This window comes from Rutilus rutilus (assembly GCF_951802725.1).
Source record: "Rutilus rutilus genome assembly, chromosome: 8".
Classification (NCBI taxonomy): domain Eukaryota; kingdom Metazoa; phylum Chordata; class Actinopteri; order Cypriniformes; family Leuciscidae; genus Rutilus; species Rutilus rutilus.
This window is the reverse complement of record NC_140222.1, coordinates 34089486-34109432: the sequence shown is the minus strand read 5'-3', so window position 1 is coordinate 34109432 and position 19947 is coordinate 34089486. Positions and strand designations below refer to the sequence as shown.

Genomic DNA, 19947 nt, shown 5'->3' with positions numbered 1-19947 from the left:
TTTGCCATTGGCTCGTGTTTTAATACTCGAAGATGATAGGATTTCTAAGCGAAACCCCATTCGTCGTCATCCGACGTAACTCGGAGTGACAACGAAAGGGAACTGTATTCTCTGATGGGGGGAGAGATTCAGAGATATTTTTAGGGTTGAGATTGTTAGTTTACTTTGAGGTGTGGTCTGATGCCTTTTTCTGATGTTACATTTACTCATAAGGAGTTGTGCTTGATGAGGAAACTCTTTGTCATACGTGACCCACATGAGAAAAGCCCAATTATTGTGATTGTTCTGGTGCTGAGATTGAGATTGAGATTGAGATACGGCTGGAGCTTTTAGAGAACATTCAAACCCTCACAGGTCCCTCAAAGAGCCCCAGTGCACTGCTCAAAACACACCAAGCGTCAGGAAGGGGTTAGTTGTTTTATATAAATGTGTGAACTAAATTAAACTCATATATCAGAGTCTGATGTGCTGTTTTTTTTTTTTTCCTTTTCTTTTTTTTAAACCAGAAACCACATTTCTGCTTTCACACTTCGGATAAAAGCATCATCCATATGAATAAATGTAAATGCAAAACATTTGGTGTTAGTAAAAAGTATAAGATTATAAATATCCAAACAATTCTGACAGACGCATTATTTCATCAAAACTATTTATTGGGTCTTGATCATCATGAGATCATGCAAATACAATGAAACTATACTCCATGTTTCCTCTGTTTATACGTGAAAATATTGAAGTACATTAACAATTTAACAATTCAGTTCCAGCATATAAAACATTATTTTCAAGATGAATGTTTACATAATTTAAGGCAGCAACATATTGACAGACTCACTTGTCTTTCAACCAAAAATGTACCTTTTCAATTCTGAATCAATCCTATTCATTCTGTTATACAGTAAGAATGCAGTACATAAGGCTAGAATAAGAATGCAGTGTCTACATTGCAACGATACCAAAAATATCCCAAGCTAATTGCTAATATCCCAACAATATAGCAACAATATAGAAGCAAGCAACAATGAAACCTATAACTATAACTATAATTCCAGATGCAATGCCAACCCAGAGCCAAGGCAATGATGTCCACACACTGGCTGGTTCTGTTTCTCCTTGGTTTTCTCGTTCAGTCGATATGGTTCCTTTTTCTGCTGTTGATTCTGCAAAAAGTTTGAGAGAAAACATTACCTTAAAGAGATAAAGGCAACAGACCCGTCTAACATCACTAGAAACATCACTAGTGAACATTAAATATGGATCATTTCCTTGCAATATTTAGATTTTAAAGCAAACAACTTTGTTTTAATTAAAAACTCAATGCCCTAATCTACTAGATTCACACACCGTTGATGATCAGCTGTACAGTAGGATGTTCAGATGAGTGTGTGATGAAGCAGGTGTATTCTCCTGCATCAGTGTGAATGAGATTTGTGAGTTTGATGGAGAAGTTTCCTCTCTCATACTCCTCTGGAAAAGTTTCAATTCTGTTTATATACGCTGGATCCTGTTTCTCCTGTGAACGACTGCCTTCTGTTATATCACACACACTCTTGCTGCTGCCGTTGTGCCTCCAAAACACATTAATATCTTGAAGTTTAACATGTTTAGTGGAAGAACACAGCAGGAGAACAGAACCACCAATAACAGCCTCTACTGTTTCCTGCAGAGACACTGAAACAATAGAAACTTTAATTGTAAATGTACTTTAACAGTCAGTTCATTTAACTTTTAACTGTAATTTGTTTAAGTGCTTACCTTTGTTTATCAGCACCACAAACACACAGATGAAGCCACAACTGCAGAAACAGAAAAAACAAGTTTATTTAACTTAATTTGGTTCAACTTGAATAGTACGGTACAAACACTAAAGTCATGAGTTTGATTCCCACATAACACACATAATAAAGGTAAGATGGTAAGATAGGATAGTGTTCCCCTCCCATACTTAGTTTTATTACTGATCACTGATGTCACTCAATTAATCTCTAAATATGTTTCAAACTGGCAGTAAATGTTTTTAAGTGGGCAACTTTACCCTTCTTATCTTATTGGTAAAACCTTGAATTCACCACAAATCAAACCACTATCAAATAAAGCTCCCTGCAACTTACCAAAAAATAAAGTAAATGTGCTAATGCTAACTGCTCTTAATCAAAATAATAGTTAGAAGAGATAAACAATGCATTCAAACCTTATAATCATTACTTAACCAATTCATATTTAATGTTTTAACAACACTAAAAAATCCCTTTTAATTCTCGTTTAAATAAAGCATTTGACAACCAAAACACAGCAGGACAAACACGACCACGAGCAACAAGCTACATCAGACCTTCACTGCTGAGAAGTACATGTGTGTGCAAACAGCGTTTCATTCTGCATTCAGTAAACATACCTGATTATCATGGTGGACCAATATTAGCAATATATGTTTTATTTGACTATATTGCATAAAATGCTTTTTTAATTAGGGTGAAATACTACTTTTTCACCAGACGTAATTGACGTCAACAGGAATCACGTGAATGATCAGACATGCGCAGATATTCGTTCATCTTAAATTTACTTCGGTAGGCTATAATCAAGACTCCTGATCTTCTGCTGAATCACCATTATTAATATAATGTTTCTGATCTTAGTCATTGAATCTCTAATCATATGTCTATCATATATGCACTTTAATTCATCAATAAAAGATATGAGAAAAAGCTTTTCATTTTATCTTTATTGTTTATTCTATTTTAAAAGCATTTTATTTATCATTTTCATTGGTTAGATTAGACTGTAAAAAAATATCTTCCAGTTTAACAGTGTGCCAACTTTGTATTTCATTAAGTGATAAAATGTTAATATACCTACTTTAACTTTCAAAATGTGCCTTTCCTTTAATATGTACCAATAACCACCATAATAAAACAGGAGGCTTAATAGAAATGGCCTGGTAATAAAACATGGTTAATACTCATATAGACGGTGCACAGCAAAAAACACCATCAGGGTAACACACAACACTAAAATAATGCAATAAACATGTATTAATTTACATCAAATATCAGTCAAACCACACCAATGTACATTACTGATAAGAATTATTTATACAAATTGTAATCATATATGTGTAACGTTTTTACTGCCTAAATTACCTGGTAATTCATAGGTTTTACTTGCCAAAACCATACATTTATTTCACTATTAAATTACATATAATATGATGTTTAAAAACATTAGCAGTTTATTTTTATTTTTTTATCATGTATAGAAAACCAATAACATGTTTTAACTTAAATGTTTTCATGTTTTAACACAATAAAATATTGTACTAGTTTCACTGAAAAATCATCAAGTTTGACGTATAATAATAAAAATAAGCTGGTCTTTTCAGCAGGATGCTATACTCGTCCTTCTGATGTGACGTCTGATCCAGTATTAGTGAAATGAACAGCAGTAAATGAGTAAATGTTCTCAGACTTACATGAGTATCTGAGTGAAGCTTCTTTCTTAAACTCCTCTGAGAAAACACTGTGTTCTAGATCCTGATCCTCAACTGAAACATCTCTGAATGATGTCTCATATATTCCTGCTGTCACTGAGTCTTTAATATACTGTCATGTCTTGACTTTAACACTGGAAGAGCAGGACAAGAACACACAATTCCCAGCAACATCCTCATTCTGACCTACAGAGAAAAAGAGAGAGAATTGAATTTAAAAGCCTGGCTTGTAAAAATGGTTTTCAAAAATGAATTAACAAATGAATCTTCTACAACAGATATTACCTTTTTCTTTTTCATATCTGATCTCAGTCCAGAAAGATCTTCCTCACAGTTCCTCTCTCTTGTTTTCATCCTGACAGACTGAACAATCTCTGAGAGACTGAGGCTGATGTTCTCTGACGTCTGATGGGAGGAGGAAGAGACTGATGGGAAGAGAAACTAAAGTACACGTAGTTTTGTTGACTCATCTAACTAAAGAAAGAGAAAGCAAAAGTGCTGTCTTGCAATGAATTTGCCTTTCAAACTTAATTTATAATCATACAGTATCAGCATGTAGGTTTGGTTGCGTGTTACTTGTTTTAATTAAGTTGAACTTTTTTTAATTCATTGGCACACGTACATTACATTTCTTTTACTGTATACATCTATTCTTTATATTATTAAAATGTCGATAGATTCAAGATTCGAGTGTCTTTATTTTAATGGTAAAAAGCTTTACATTGCCAAAGCATTGCTAACATTAAATTACATATTTACACACAATTATTTTTATTTTTTTTATAAAATAATAACAATGAGACAGAAAAGGCAAAAAGTACACAGATTTGTTTTGTTATGTAAATGTAATGCAGTGTTGATGTTATTGTCCTCTTTTCTCATGGCCACCAGGTTTGCATTTCTCTTCTTTTGAAATATTCTTCAGTATTATATGTATTAGCATTTCGTTTTGTTTGTATCACAGCATATTGTTTTGTATATTGTCTTAATATGTGGACAACATGCTTTTGATGCCTATAATCATCACACTGATTCTGAAATACACACAGGCATTCAGTTTGATTTCTTCAATAGTTTGCACATTTGACCTGATGCCTTTATCTGATATATTTATTAGCAAGGTGTGCTTGTCTGCTTGATGTGAAACTCAAACCTAACTCAGCTCTTCACCTCATGGGACGCAACACAGGACTACAGTGTGTAATATGTTTCCTCTGCTGCCCTCAAGAGGATGCAATTGTTATTTTCCCACCATATAAACCCAATGAATCCCTTACTATTCAAAATAACATTTTAATGTTGGCCTATTCAGCAACTATAAGGAAGGGGTTGGATATGATGATGAGACAGTGGCGTTCAGAATGTGCACACCAATTAAATTTCAGTACACAGATGTGCTGTTTATGCATACGTATGTATAATGTATGCATGTGTGTATATGTTTACCAAAAATGATGTAAGGGCAGTGTTGGGGTCAGAGGTGGACAATAACAAAGTACATTTACTTGAGTACTGTACTTAAGTACACTTTTTTGAGTGTACTTTTGAGTATTATTTTTTCTGGAAACTTTTTACTTTAACTTCACTACATTTAAAGACAAATATTGTACTTTTTACTCCACTACAATTCTGTCAGGTCCTTGAGTAGAAAGTAGTAACGTCAGTCAGGGGATGATTTTGGTTGCAGGGGTTGCCTTTTGGCTGGAAATGAAAGTCGGATTGACGTCAGAAAGCGACTGATGTTGGTACTACAATACAACGTATGTCCAACGTTGGAGATTAATCTCAATCCGGCGTTATGGATTCTGACATGAACCTGATTTTCATCAACGTTGGGTTTGGTTTTCTAAATGCGAAAATTGTCATTGTTTTGGTGCACACTAGCTTATAGATAACAGTAAGGCTAACATATTCTTACTAAAAGCCAAAAAACTTTAAATAGGGCACTATTTGAGGGAACAGCCATTTGGGTGTCCGAAACCATTGTGGACGTTATTGAGTGCACTTATTCAATCCCACTACTGGAACTGTGTTCTAGAAATAAATGTGATATTGATATGAGGGCAGGCATAGATTCAGAGGCATAATACTGTAAGTATTACACACAACAATGCAACAATAATAAAACAATGCATTGAAATTTACTTTTGATACTTTGTACTTTTAAAAACAAGTACTTATATACTTTTACTTAAGTAAAAATCGGTCTTTACAACTTTTACTTGTAACAGAGCAATATTTGACCAGTAGTATCTGTACTTTCACTCAAGTAAGGAAGTTGTGTACTTTGTCCACCTCTGGTTGGGGTAACTCATACAAGTAACTTGAGTTACGTAATCAGATTACTTTTCAAGTAAAGTAACGCATTACTTTTAAAATTTACAACAAAATATCTGAGTAACTTTTGCAAATAAGTAACGCAAGTTACTTTGTTTTCCCATTTATTGTCTGACACTCTCCGGTCCCCATGTTGAGATAAATCCAAGTGCAGAGGTGTTGTGTGTAATGTGAGTGTGCATTAACTCATCTCACAAGCACACACAAAAAGATTAAATATTCATTAAAATGAATAAAATCAGTGAAATGCAGAATCAGAATACTATGCAAACCTCCAATAACTAAATATGTTAAATAAAACAATCTTTTTATGCATTTAATCTCACTTTACTGACCAATGTACTTGCTCCTGACCTTCGATGCTTCAGTTAAACCATAAGCAAAAATTACTATAGTTTTTTTTTTTTTTTTGCATTAATAGATCAAATATATAATTGATGGGAGAAACGAAGCATTTCGTAACTTTGAATCAATTGAACCAATTTCGTTTTTTTTTTTTTAAATGATTTACTGTTTTGAAGTGCTCGAATCGCCACACGCTGGTGACCCCTGCTGGTCAGAACAGTGTAAATTCATCAAAAACTCAAGCCAAATGTGTTTAAAAAACACCTTTTACAAACCAACTGAAAGTTTTATTGAAAGTGTAATCAATTAAATTAAATTAATAAATCATCTAATACCATTAAATATCAAGTGCCATTATAATAGGTCTCATTTTATTAAATTGCAGGGCATGTTTACGGCATGTTTAATGGAGTTAAATTGTAGGGCATGTTTAATGGAGTGCTTGGTTACCCAACCCAATAAGAGGCTATTCAAGTCAAGTCACCTTTATTTGTATAGTGCAACAGTGGCAAGGAACCCAAACTCCATCAGGAGCCCTTTAGAGTATTCCACTGCGGTCAAGTGGGCCGCGCGTTGAAAATACACGGTCAAGCCAGCCGCACATTTTTTTTAGTATGCGCGTCTATTTGTGTACTTACGGTATGGGTGCTGGAAGAGGCCAAAATTGATTTTCGGACACATTTTCTGCTATTTTCCATCTTATTAGGACATAAATAATTCAATTTCATGATTTTTGTATTAAATACGACTTTTAATTGTGTTTAATCTTTATTATTTTAATGTTTGTAGGCCTATATATGATTTACATTAATTATTACATAACTTATTCATGTTCATATTAATGTTAATTATTATACATCAATCATTTTTTTGTCAATTTTAATGTTTAATATATGATACATTAATTATTATACTTTATTAATTAATGTAAATTTAATTTAAATACAATTATGTAAATTCAATTATTAATGTTAGTTATCATACATTCATTGTTTTGCATTTTTATTGCTGATTTTAATGTTTGTATATATAAAGTATTCATTAATTATTATACATCATGTATTAATGTTTGTTTGTTTATTTATTTATTTACTTAAATTTTAAAGTAAATGACAAATATGACACAACAGGCTTTTGGTGCCTTTTAATCTGTTAATTCTCATTGAATTGCCTATGAGCTATACAAACCTGATCTACGAAATATACATTCATACCTGATGTATGAAATATGATACTCAAAACACACACACACACACACACACACACACACACACACACACACACACACACACACACACACACACACACACACACACACACACACACACACACACAGCCATTTTACATATAAAAGGTCACAGTTTTGCCATTTTATTTTACGTTCTAGCACTTACATAATGTCCCATTTTCAAACACTCATATGAGTGACGCTGACTATTACTGTATTTATTTTCTACTGTATAGTTTTGGAGAAAAGTAAAGGCCAATTCACCCCATTATCAAAGTGCATTCTAGCACTTACACCATATCCCATTTTCAAACACTTATAAAAAGTGTTCCTTCATAGGTTTGCTCATTCTTTCACTTGATTCCTGTTCAGAGTGACCCTGACTATTACTGTATTTATTTCCAAGTAATTTTACTGTATCATTTTGGAGAAAAGTAAAGGCCAATCCACCCCAATCACCAAAGTGCATTCTAGCGCTTACACCATGTCCAATTTTCAAACACTTATAAAAAGTGTTCCTTCATAGGTTTGCTCATTCTGTCACTTGATTCCTGTTCAGAGTGACCCTGACTATTACTGTATTTATTTTCAAATAATTTTACTGTATAGTTTTGGAGAAATGTAAAGGCCAAATCACCCCAATCACCAAAGTGCATTCTAGCACTTACAACATGTCCCATTTTCAAACACTCATAAAAAGTGTTCCTTCATAGGTTTGCTCATTCTTTCATTCTTTTCAACTGAAATAAAATCATGCCAATCTCTAGGTATAGTGAAGGCTATGTGATGATGTGGGGCTATTTTAATTCCAAAGGCCAAGGGAACTTTATCAGGATGCATAGTATCCTAAAAAAAAAAAAAAAAAAAAAACTTAAAAATAAAAATCTGCCTGCCTCTATGGGAATTTAACATAGTGGTGCCCAAACTTATGCACCCTGTTTTTTAAGGAAGAACATTTATTTATTTACGATACATTATTCATTCACAAAGAAAATTGGTGTCCTTAAAGGTTGGATTTTTCCTAATTTTTTTAAATAAGGCATTAAGTTAAATTTGCAAAATATGATTTTTTATTCCTCTTTTTAGTCAACTTTAGCATGGTTGCCTAAACTTATGCATAGCACTGTATAAAAAGTGTTCCTTCATAGGTTTGCTCATTCTTTCACTTGATTCCTGTTCAGAGTGACCCTGGTTATTATTGTTATCATTTACATGTCATTTTACTGTATAGTTTTGGAGAAAACTAAAGGCCAAATCACCCCAATCACCAGTGCATTCTAGCACTTACAACGTGCCATTTTCAAACACTCATAAAAATCATTCTATTATATGTTTGCTCATTCTTTTATTTGATTCCTGTTCAGAGTGACCCTGACTATTACTGTATTTATTTTCAAATAATTTTACTGTATAGTTTTAGAGAAAAGTAAATGCCAAATCACCCCAATCACCAAAGTGCATTCTAGCACTTACACCATGTCCCATTTTCAAACACTCATAAAAAGGGTTCCTTCATAGGTTTGCTCATTCTTTCATTTGATTCATGTTCAGAGTGACCCTGACTATTACTGTATTTATTTATAAGTAATTTTACTGTATAGTTTTGGAGAAAATTAAAGACAAACTCACCCCAATCATCAAAGTGCATTCTAGCGCTTACACCATGTCCCATTTTCAAACACTCATAAAAAGGGTTCCTTCATAGGTTTGCTCATTCTTTCATTTGATTCATGTTCAGAGTGACCCTAACTATTACTGTATTTATTTATAAGTAATTTTACTGTATAGTTTTGGAGAAAATTAAAGACAAACACCCCAATCATCAAAGTGCATTCTAGTGCTTACACCATGTCCCATTTTCAAACACTCATAAAAAGTGTTCCTTCATAGGTTTGCTCATTCTTTAATTTGATTCATGTTCAGAGTGACCCTGGCTATTACTGTATTTATTTTCATGTCATTTTACTGTATAGTTTTAGAGAAAAGTAAAGGCCAAATCACCCCAATCAAATGCATTTTCAAATTGCACATTGAATTTTGCTACATTCATTTCGGGATGCTTTATGGAAATGCAATCGCAAGTGTCTTAACTGTGAGTGCAAATGCAATTTGAAATAAATAAATGTAGAAATGTGGAAATACAGAAATAAATAAATGTAGAAATGTGGAAATACATAAATAAATGAATGTAGGAATAAATAAATGTAATAAATAAATAAATATATAAATACAAAAATATATAAATAAATGTATAAATACATACATAAATACATATAGAAATGCATAAATAAATAAATTAATACATGTAAAAATACAGAAATAGCCATTTATATTACCAAAATGTATTTATTTTCATTATTATTTCTGCATTTCTTTATTTATTTCTACTTTTATTTATTTATTTATTTTTCGTTCTGTCATTTTTAGTCCTTCATAGTTAATGACTCTAACTAGTAGTCAAATATAACATCTCGAACACTCTTGCACAATTGATTATTTAAACCTGACATGAACAATTATAACTCAATTTAACATCAAGTGCACGGAGCTCATGAAATCGTACCTTTCTTCAAGAGACATTGAAGGAAAGAGAGGACGAAACTCCGGTTGCACTGCTGTTTGAAGCTCGCTCCTACGTATGACGTCAGCCGACGTGCATACTGTGATGCTTACTTTAGTAAGAGCACACAACTTTTCAAAATAAAATACCCCAAAACAAATAATAAAAATAAATAAAAATATAAATAAAATGGTTTATAATCTGGTGTAACAACATATCCCTGCTACATTAGCATACATCATTGAAGTGGACAAGACCATTAGCATCTCTCTCAAAAAAATGACCAAAGAGTTTCGATATTTTTCCTATTTAAAACTTGACTCTTCTGTAGTTACATCGTGTACTAAGACCGACGGAAAATGAAAAGTTGCGATTTTCTAGGCTGATATGGCTAGCAACTATACTCTCATTCCTGCGTAATAATCAAGAAACTTTGCTGCCGTACCATGAGTCCAGCAGGCGTAATGATATGACGCAGCGCCTGATAATAGTCCCCAGCTCAGTAACTTCCAATGTGACCGGGACTAAGTTTGTCTAACCTATTAGACCTATTTTCAGGCGCTGCGTCATATCATTACGCCTGCTGGACTCGTGGTACGGCAGCAAAGTTTCTTGATTATTACGCAGGAATGAGTCTATATCGAAACTATAATAACGTAATATAATAATGAAAATATCGAAACTCTTTGGTCATTTTTTTGAGAGAGATGCTAATGGTCTTGTCCACTTAAATTATGTATGCTAAGCTATGCTAAAAGTGGTACCGCCAGACCCGGGGATTGGCTGAATGAATTCGAAAACGGTAAAACTCAACTGTTTAACTTTGGGGGAGTCGTAAAATGAGCCTATTTCCAAAAAAAGTGGAGTATCCCTTTAAAGAAAGACCCTTAGGTGTGTAACTGTGTACAAGTGAAAAGGACATTTCTGATAAAGACAGGTGGTCTTTTAAAGAATGTCCCCTGAATAGATAAAAGTTAACAATAAGAATTACTTTAATTTTTTTATTACTTTTTTAAATTACTTTAATTAATATTAGACAAGGAACAAGAGATTTGTATTTATTTATTTGTCATAAGGCCAAAATAACCTTGAATTACATCAGCGTTGAATGGCTTCTTTTCAAGTTGGCCATCACTCCTCATATTGAAATTCGCCATTAAGGCATTTGACATGATTCTGTGAAAGAAATTACACAGGATTACTTCACCTCAAAAAAATTTAATTCCACGAAAAGGTCAAATCAAGAGGTGAGACTGAATTGACAACAAGTGAAACTAATGGTATCAATAATCATTCGATACTTGGTTAAATACTTGTTCCTCTAACAAAGGTTGACAACAAACTCCAAATAAGCCAGTGTTTTAAACACACTACATATAATATTTCTTACTTTCAGTTGACATCTATTAGCTATGCCAGCTATTTCAAAATGTAAAGATTTGTAAAATGTAAATTAAATTTTGGATTGGACAACGCCATGGCTGGAAAAGACCATTAACACACATACCCTCACTTCTGTGCTCTCTCCCGAATGCAGCGGTCAAGAGGCAAGACAACATTAGGAAATTCTGTTATTAATGTTTCTTGACCATCGTGTAAATTAGTTTTAACAAGAATGTCTGCTAGTCCGCTTACAATTAACTGAGTGGATAATGAAAACATAAAACACACACAGACTTAAATAAGAGAGTTAAATAAAGCTTTTTTTAGCTTTTTCTTGAGCAATGACAGACATTATATAGGCTCTATATTAGTAACTGTGTGAACTCAGATTTAGAAAAATGTATGTTTGTATTTAAGGTAATCGCAGGGTTCTCACATACACTGGGGTGTCCTCTGAGACTGGGATGATAATGCAGAGTTTGGAACTAGAGACAATAGACATTAGAAACAAATGGTGAAAAATATTTAAGGTAAGAAAGGACACCTTAAAGCATTAGTTCACTTTCAAAAACATGTTTCATTGTATATTTTACTAAACAAAAATTTCTAAACACAGCAAAATATTAAAATATATATTTGCATACAAAAATACATACCAACAAAAATGTTTCTTACAAAAGTGGTTTAATTTAGTTTTTCTCAAAACATGCAGATTTACAGTGCAGACGACCAATTAAACAGACAAAAGCAGAATATACATAAATATTTACATAGAAACCTGTACAAAATATAAATATCCACACACACTGTTTGTCGTACACAGTTTGACACAGACACTCATTATCAGTCGTCAGTTGACGGATTAAATAGAAACAATAATTCCTAGATCATGTATGAGATATTTAAGGCTGCTTTACATTAATAGTAAGTGCAGATTCAGTATCACACAGACTCCTGAGGTATGGACTGCAGCACACATGTTCATACGCACTGAAAACTACATATATATTGCAGAAATATGCTGACAGATTCCTCTGAAGGAAATGGTTTTGTTTTGAAGGAGAAAAAAGCATATATTGCTGGACTCGTCGAGAACAACCAACATGACCAATGATCAATGACCAAGTCCAACACGAGTCCCGAGACGATAGAAAAGTGTTTAGAACTGGAGAACTACAGTAGTTTAAACCTCTTAACCAGCGCCCCTATTTTTGAGAATTTTCAGAAAATGACATACCCAAATACAAATGTCTGTAGCTCTTAAACCCTATGGTCCACATTCATAACTCTGATCTTTTTTTAAACTAGACACTTGAAACCTAGTTACACAAGAGTCATTATAACTCAAAGTAGCATAGGAACAGAATAAAACAAGGTCAAATTTACATGAAAGTGACTCACGATGTCTTTGAATTAACTTCACTTAGGGAAAAATGTATCAGACTTTTATGTTAAGGGCCTGAAAACACCATAAAGATAAAACTGAATGTCTGACCATGTTTAGATTAAAATTTGAGGATGATACTCCCAAAAATGTAGTTTCTGTAAGCTTTTATTCAAGAAAAGTACAGGCGTCCTTTCCAAAATGCAATTTGGAGACTCCAAATGACACCTGGCACCCAACACCTTGACATAAGGAGTAAACACTATAGGCCTACTACATACATGTATATCAATTCAGAACTGTTCTGCCCTTCAAACCACACAAGAAAAAAACGATTTCAGCACAACATTTGAACATTTGAACAAAATTCCCTTTATTTTGAACAATTCTAATAGCAAAAACAGTGATTTCTCACTACATGTATAGACATTCCAGAAGTGATCGTTTTCAAACTAATGTATCAAATATATAAAAAGAAAACAATAAATGTTTCAGAACATTTGTAATTACAAACGTGGTTTTTACTCAAATAAATTGCAATAAACTGATAATTATAATGAATATCCTATTACTTTGTAATGGAGATCTACTGGTTAAGGAAATTTGTCAACAATATGGGGTGTCTAGTCAGGACACGGAAGGCAGGGATAGTCGTTGAATGGTTTTAATAAATATACTTCTAAAATACAGATGCACAGGCACTATTTCTCATAAACGTACAGTGTAGGTGTGGTTCTAAATGAAAGGAAATAAACATCAATATTACTTATATAAACACAATTTAGTTAACTGAATAACTATCTCTAGTCACTTAAATAAACAGTGCTAAACATGTCCTGAAACGTAACTAAAATGAGAATAACATATAAGTTACACATACAACAGATATAAAGGCTGTCACTGACTATAAACACTAACATAAATTACTAATATAAACTTATCTATATGATAAAGTTTCAACTTACTTGTGGTCACTGACGCACACAAACACAATGCAAAGATTAGCTTAACTGAAACTGAAACTGAACTGACAGCCATTCTCTACAAGCCAGGGCAGAAAAGGGGCGTGGTCTGAACGAACACTCGCTGTACATGCTCTGTCCATGTTCACATCACTTGAGCCTTTTGCACAGCCGCCCCATAATTCACGGTGTGAATTATCTCCTGGAAAGGCTCAACTATCCACAGGAGCTGTTGTCGAGGCATTCTCCGGGATGGCCGGCAGCTCAATGAGCTCGGCCACTGGTCTGGTATAGGTCCTCTCGTCTACCTGCACCTCAGCAGTCCTCACTTTACCATCGACACTCCTAATGGTCTTCGTGACTCGTCCCACGGGCCACAATGCACGAGGTAACCTTTGGTCAATTACCATCACCACTGTACCCACAGTGAGGTTCTCTGTGTCCTTTACCCATTTCTGCCTTGATTGCAAGAAAGGCAAGTAGTTCCGTATGAAATGGGTCCAAAACTGGTCAGCTAACACCTGACTGTGACGCCATCTTCTTCGACTGAGAATCTCAGACTCAGGGTACACCACTTGAGGAAGCGAAGAGTCGGGCCGCCCCATGAGGAGGTAGTTGGGGGTTATGGGATCCACATTGGCTACATCTGTCGACACATAGCCCAGTGGCTTGGAGTTAGGATTCCCTCTACCTCAATCAGAACTGTCTGCAAGACTTCTTCGGTCACTGTCTGTGCTCCCAGAGTAACATAGAGTGCAGCCTTAATGGATCTGACTTCGCGCTCCCAGGCTCCACCAAAGTGAGGTGCATTTGGTGGGTTGAACTGGAAACGGATCTGGTGCTTAGCCAACTTGGTCTGCAGCTCTTCACACATGGCCTCAAAACTTGCCTTGAGCTCGTGCTCCCCTCCGCGGAAGTTGGTCCCACAGTCAGAGAGAAGCTCGAAGGGAGTTCCCCGTCTAGCCACGAACCTTCTGAGAGACATAAGGAACGATGCGGTATTCATGTTGGGCAGCACATCTAGGTGAATGCACCTGGTGGTCATACACTTAAAAATAATTTCCCATCTCTTTTCCGTACTCCGACCTCGTTTGACCTGGAACGGGCCAAAGCAATCTACTCCTGTTGAATAAAATGGAGGCTTCAGGAGGCGGAGACGACAAGGGGGCAGATCTGCCATCTTAGGAATAGCAGGCTTTGCTCTCCATTTCTGGCACTCTGGGCAGGATCTCTGATGACGACGCACAGCTTCTCGGCCTTGGAGGATCCAAAACTTCCGCCGGAGCTCTGCAAAGACCCTCTCCGATCCAGAATGGAGTAACTTGTTGTCATACTGTCAAATGATAAGTTTGGTAATATGGTGCTTAGGTTCTAGCACAATTGGATGTACGACATCTTCTGCCAGACTAGTAGAACGGCGCAACCTACCACCTACTCGGATAAGGCCCCTAGAGACATCGTACTCTGGAGCAAGTGACAAGATCCGACTGCTGGATGGAAGTGCTTTCCCTGTTTTTAGGCACTTGACTTCGTCTGGAAAGCTATCATATTGTGCTCTCTGAAGGATTCTGAGTTCTGCTTCTGCGTAGTCATCTGCACTGAGGGCGCTTGATTGGGAGGCCGTCCCATGCAGTGACCTACTCGTTGCCTCAAGGAGATCAGAATCAGAATCAGAATCAGAAAGAGCTTTATTGCCAAGTATGCTTGCGCATACGAGGAATTTGTCTTGGTGACAGTAGCTTCCAGTACACATACAATATAAAGTGACAAGACAAGTAACATAGGTATAAATAAAAAATAGAAAAAATAAAATTAAAATAAAAATAAAAAGATTATAAATTATAAATATATATAAAGTTATAAGGTGCTATAATGAAATGTCTGAGGGAAGTATTGCACATGTTTGTTCCACAGTAGCGGAACATTTAAGTGTTCATGAGGTAGATGGCCTGGGGAAAGAAACTTTTCCTGTGTCTGGTTGTTTTTGTGCTCGGTGCTCTGTAGCGTCGACCAGACGGTAACAGTTCAAACAGAAAGTGTGCTGGGTGTGACGGGTCCAGAGTGATTTTGCGAGCCCTTTTACTCACTCTGGATGAGTGCAGTACTTTGAGTGTGGGAAGGGTAGTGCCAGTGATTCGCTCAGCAGTCCGAACTATCCGCTGTAGTCTACGGAGGTCGGTTTTGGTAGCAGAGCCGAACCAGACGGTGATGGAAGTGCAGAGGATGGACTGGATGACAGCTGAGTAGAACTGTACGAGCAGCTCCTGTGGCAGGTTGAATTTCCTCAGCTGACGCAGGAAGTACAGTCTCTGTTGGGCTTTCTTCACAATAGAGTCTATGTGAGTGTCCCACTTCAGATCCTGAGAGATGGTGGTGCCCAGGAACCTGAATGACTCTACTGCAGTCACAGTGCTGTCCATGATGGTGAGTGAAGGGAGTGCAGGGGGGTTTCTCCTGAAGTCCACGATCATCTCCACTGTTTTGAGCGTGTTCAGCTCCAGGTTGTTATAACTGCACCAAAGAGCCAGCTGCTCCACCTCCTGTCTGTACGCAGACTCGTCACCGTTCTGGATGAGTCCGATAACAGTAGTGTCGTCCGCAAACTTCAGGAGCTTGACAGAGGTGTCTTTAGAGGTGCAGTCATTTGTGTACAGGGAGAAGAGCAGTGGTGAGAGAACACATCCCTGTGGAGCACCGGTGCTGATGGTGCGGCTGTCGGACGTGATTTTGCCCATTCTGACTAGCTGTTGTCTGTCTGTCAGAAAGCTGGTGATCCATTGACAGATGGAGCTAGGGACAGAGAGCTGGGTCAGTTTGGTCTGGAGCAGTGATGGGACGATGGTGTTGAAGGCAGAACTAAAGTCCACGAACAGAATCCTTGCATAGGTCCCTGGTTTGTCCAGATGTTGTAGGGTGTAATGCAGTCCCATATTGACCACATCATCCACAGACCGGTTTGCTCTGTAGGCAAACTGCAGGGGGTCCAGCAAGGGTCCAGTGATGTCCTTCAGATATGCTAAAACCAGTCTTTCGAATGACTTCATGGCCACAGATGTTAAGGCAACAGGTCTGTAGTCATTGAGTCCTGTGATCTTTGGTTTCTTCGGGATTGGGATGATGGTGGAGCGTTTAAAGCAGAAAGGGACTTTGCACTGCTCCAGTGATCTGTTGAAGATCAGTGAGAAGATAGAGGCCAGCTGGTCAGCGCAGGTTTTCAGACAGGCTGGTGAAACACCGTCTGGGCCTGGTGCTTTCCTTCTCTTCTGTTTCCTGAAGATCTGACGCACATTATCCTCACTGATCTGAAGTGCAGGGGGGGAGGGGAGGGGGATGGCTGGAGGTGTTGATGGCTGTGTAGAGAGATGGTCAGGGCGGGTATGGGGTGTCTGATCGGGGGTCTCAAATCTACAGTAAAAGACATTCAGCTCGTTCGCAAGATGCTTATTGCTGTCGATGCTGGGGGATGGTGTCTTGTAGTTGGTAATGTCTTTCAGGCCTTTCCACACTGATGCAGGGTCGTTGGAGGAAAACTCCAGATCTTCGAAGGTAGAAGGTAGAAACTCCAGAGATCTTCGAAGGTAGAGTGGTCTTCAGCGGCTGGGATCTCTGGAGCAGTAATGGCTGACATAATGCCACAGAACGCAGACCTCTTCATCTCTGACTCATCTGGGACCTCCACGAAAGAAGTTGTGGCTGGCCAACTCTCACATGGTAGCCGAAGGAAGGCAGGACCTTGGCTGAATTGGTTTGGCTTGGATAGGTTGGATAGTGTCATCCCTCTGGTGATAGCATCCGCAAGGTTATTCTGTGTGTCCACATACCTCCATGACCGGTGATCCGTCAACTCCTGAATCTCAGATACACGAGTCCCTACAAACACCTTGTATCTGCAGGACTCTGACTGTATCCAGGCAAGTACTGTGGTGGAGTCAGACCACAGCACTGTGTCCCTCAACTGAAGGGTGAGCTCTCGCTGGATCATCTGGGCAAGCTGAGCTCCGGTAAGGGCGGCACAGAGCTCAAGGCGTGGCATTGACTGTTGTTTCTTCGGTGCCACTCTTGAACGTGCCAGCACAAAGGCTACATGGACTTGGCCATGAGGATCCTCACCACATAGGTAAGCAACTGACCCGTAGGCAGACTCTGATGCATCACAGAATACATGAAGCTCGAGGGTGATGGCACTTACATCCACGTCCAGTGGGAAGTAGCTCCGGGACAGACTAACCGTTGGGAGCTGAGGGAGCTCTTCTTCCCATGAAGTCCAGGCTTGCAGGAGGTCAACCGGTAAGTTTGGGTCGTCCCAGTCGCGGTCTTTGGCTCACAGTCTCTGGACCAAAACTTTGGTCCTTGTGGTGAAGGGCAGGATATGACCTAGGGGATCATACTGGCTTGCTAGTATCTTATAGATATTTCGCATGGTTGTCTGGCTTGGGGGAACCGGGCGATGCCTGTAATGGAGTGTGTCCTCCATGAAGTGCCAACTGAGGCCTAGCGGCATTTCTTGAGCTTCACCATGCGTCTGAGAAACCCATCTTTCGCTGCTGTCAGACTTGGCCTCCTTAGGCAAGTTGCGAATCACCTCTGGCTGGTTACTGGCCCAGTGACGAATATCAAAGCCACCTGCAGCTAGAAGGGTTCTAAGCTTCGTCACAAGGTTACTGGCTTCTACTACGGTGGGTAGACTCTGCAGGCAGTTGTTGACGTAGAAACACTGTTCTACACTGTGGCGGACATTTTCTCCTGGTTGACTTGACTCATTGATGTGTTTCTGAAGAGCAAAGATTGTGCAGCTGGGACTGCACGTCGTCCCGAACGGCAGAACCTCCCACTGGTACACTGATGGTTGTTTGTCCGTTTTTAGATCCCTCCAAAGGAACCTCAGCAAGGGCTTGTCTCTGTCAAGCAGGCAGACCTGGTGAAACATCCCTTTAATGTCTCCACTTACTGCGACTCGATGCTCCCTGAAGCGCAGGAGGACTCCAAGGAGTGAGGGTCCTAAGGCTGGACCAGGAAGGAGGTAGTTATTCAAACTTTGTCTGCCAAACTGGAAGCTGCAGTTGAAAACAATCCGTTCCTTGCCATTGTGTCTGACCAAGTGGTGGAGCAGTCAATCTTGGTGGCGTACCCAGCAATCTCCAGTTTATTGATCTCCTCCTGGTAGGTAGATGCACGCAGTGGGTCTTGTAATAACCTCTTCTCTGTGTTTCGCAGGTTCTTCATCACAACTTCCTTTGAAACTTTCAGCTTGGGCATGTTTGGGACTCGTAGAAGGGGTATAGCGTACCGATGCACTCCGTTTACTTCTACACGGATGGTCTCGGCCTCTAATAGGTCCACTGAATACTTGTCCTATCTGGATCTGGTCACTAATCTCTCACTTTGAAAAGGCAGTGTATCTAACTGCCACAACCGTTCAACTTGACTGAACAGCTCAACAGAAGGAGAGGAAACGGTGGTGAACAAGCACTGTGTGGTGGGAAGCTGTTGCTGCAGGTATTTCGCTGGACCCTGGAGTGTCCAACCGAGCTTAGTCTTGACTGCTGCAGGACCACCAGGGGGACCAAGATGCACTGGCTCAATCGGAACGATCAGATCAGCATTATCCGATCCAATCAGGAGGGTTGGCTGAGCACCATCGATGGTTGGGATTGCCAGACCTTGTAGATGCCGATATCTTCTCTGGAGCTGGGTAACTGGGTAGCTGTACTGAGAGAGGCCTAGGTGTTCACCTGTGAATGCGCCTTGAATGGAGAACCTCTTTGTTGGTTGGGAAGCTGGTGTGATTGTAAAGGACACACGTGAGCCTGACAGTATCTTGATGTCTTGGCGGATAGTACGGAGTGTGAGGTCTTCTACTTGACCCTGTACTCCTAGGTGGCGTGCTGCAGACGAAAGCAGGATGGTTCTCTCAGAGCCATCATCCAGCACTGCATACGTGTCAAGCACTTTATCCTGGTATTGCAAATTGACTCTGACAGTCTTTAACAGCACCTGGCTATATCTATTTGGCTGATCCAGGTAGCGAGTCTCTGCTGTTGATGTGATGGTGGGCTCGTTCCCACTCCTCTGGTTGACCTCGTGAAGGACGGAGAGGTGTTTCGACTTACAAAGGCGACACGGCTTCTTGAGGTCACAAGCAGAAGCTAGGTGAGAACGTCCGCATCTCCAGCACCTCCTCTTCACTTTAATCCTTGACTTTAATCCTGGAACTGTCTGTCCCATGCATAACCGTAGTAATCTTAACCTTGGACTTCT

The 19947-nt window shown here is 38.3% G+C and overlaps 1 long non-coding RNA gene across 1 annotated transcript; it reads right to left on the bottom strand.

The window, feature by feature from the left end:
- Positions 1-638: 638 nt before the first annotated feature.
- Positions 639-3855, bottom strand: LOC311295325. The gene is made up of 5 exons (XR_014628278.1): positions 3776-3855; positions 3473-3676; positions 1756-1796; positions 1345-1671; positions 639-1160 (listed from the first exon to the last, which is right to left on the bottom strand). It is a non-coding gene; the product is annotated as an uncharacterized lncRNA (long non-coding RNA).
- Between the last annotated feature and the right edge of the window lie 16092 nt (positions 3856-19947).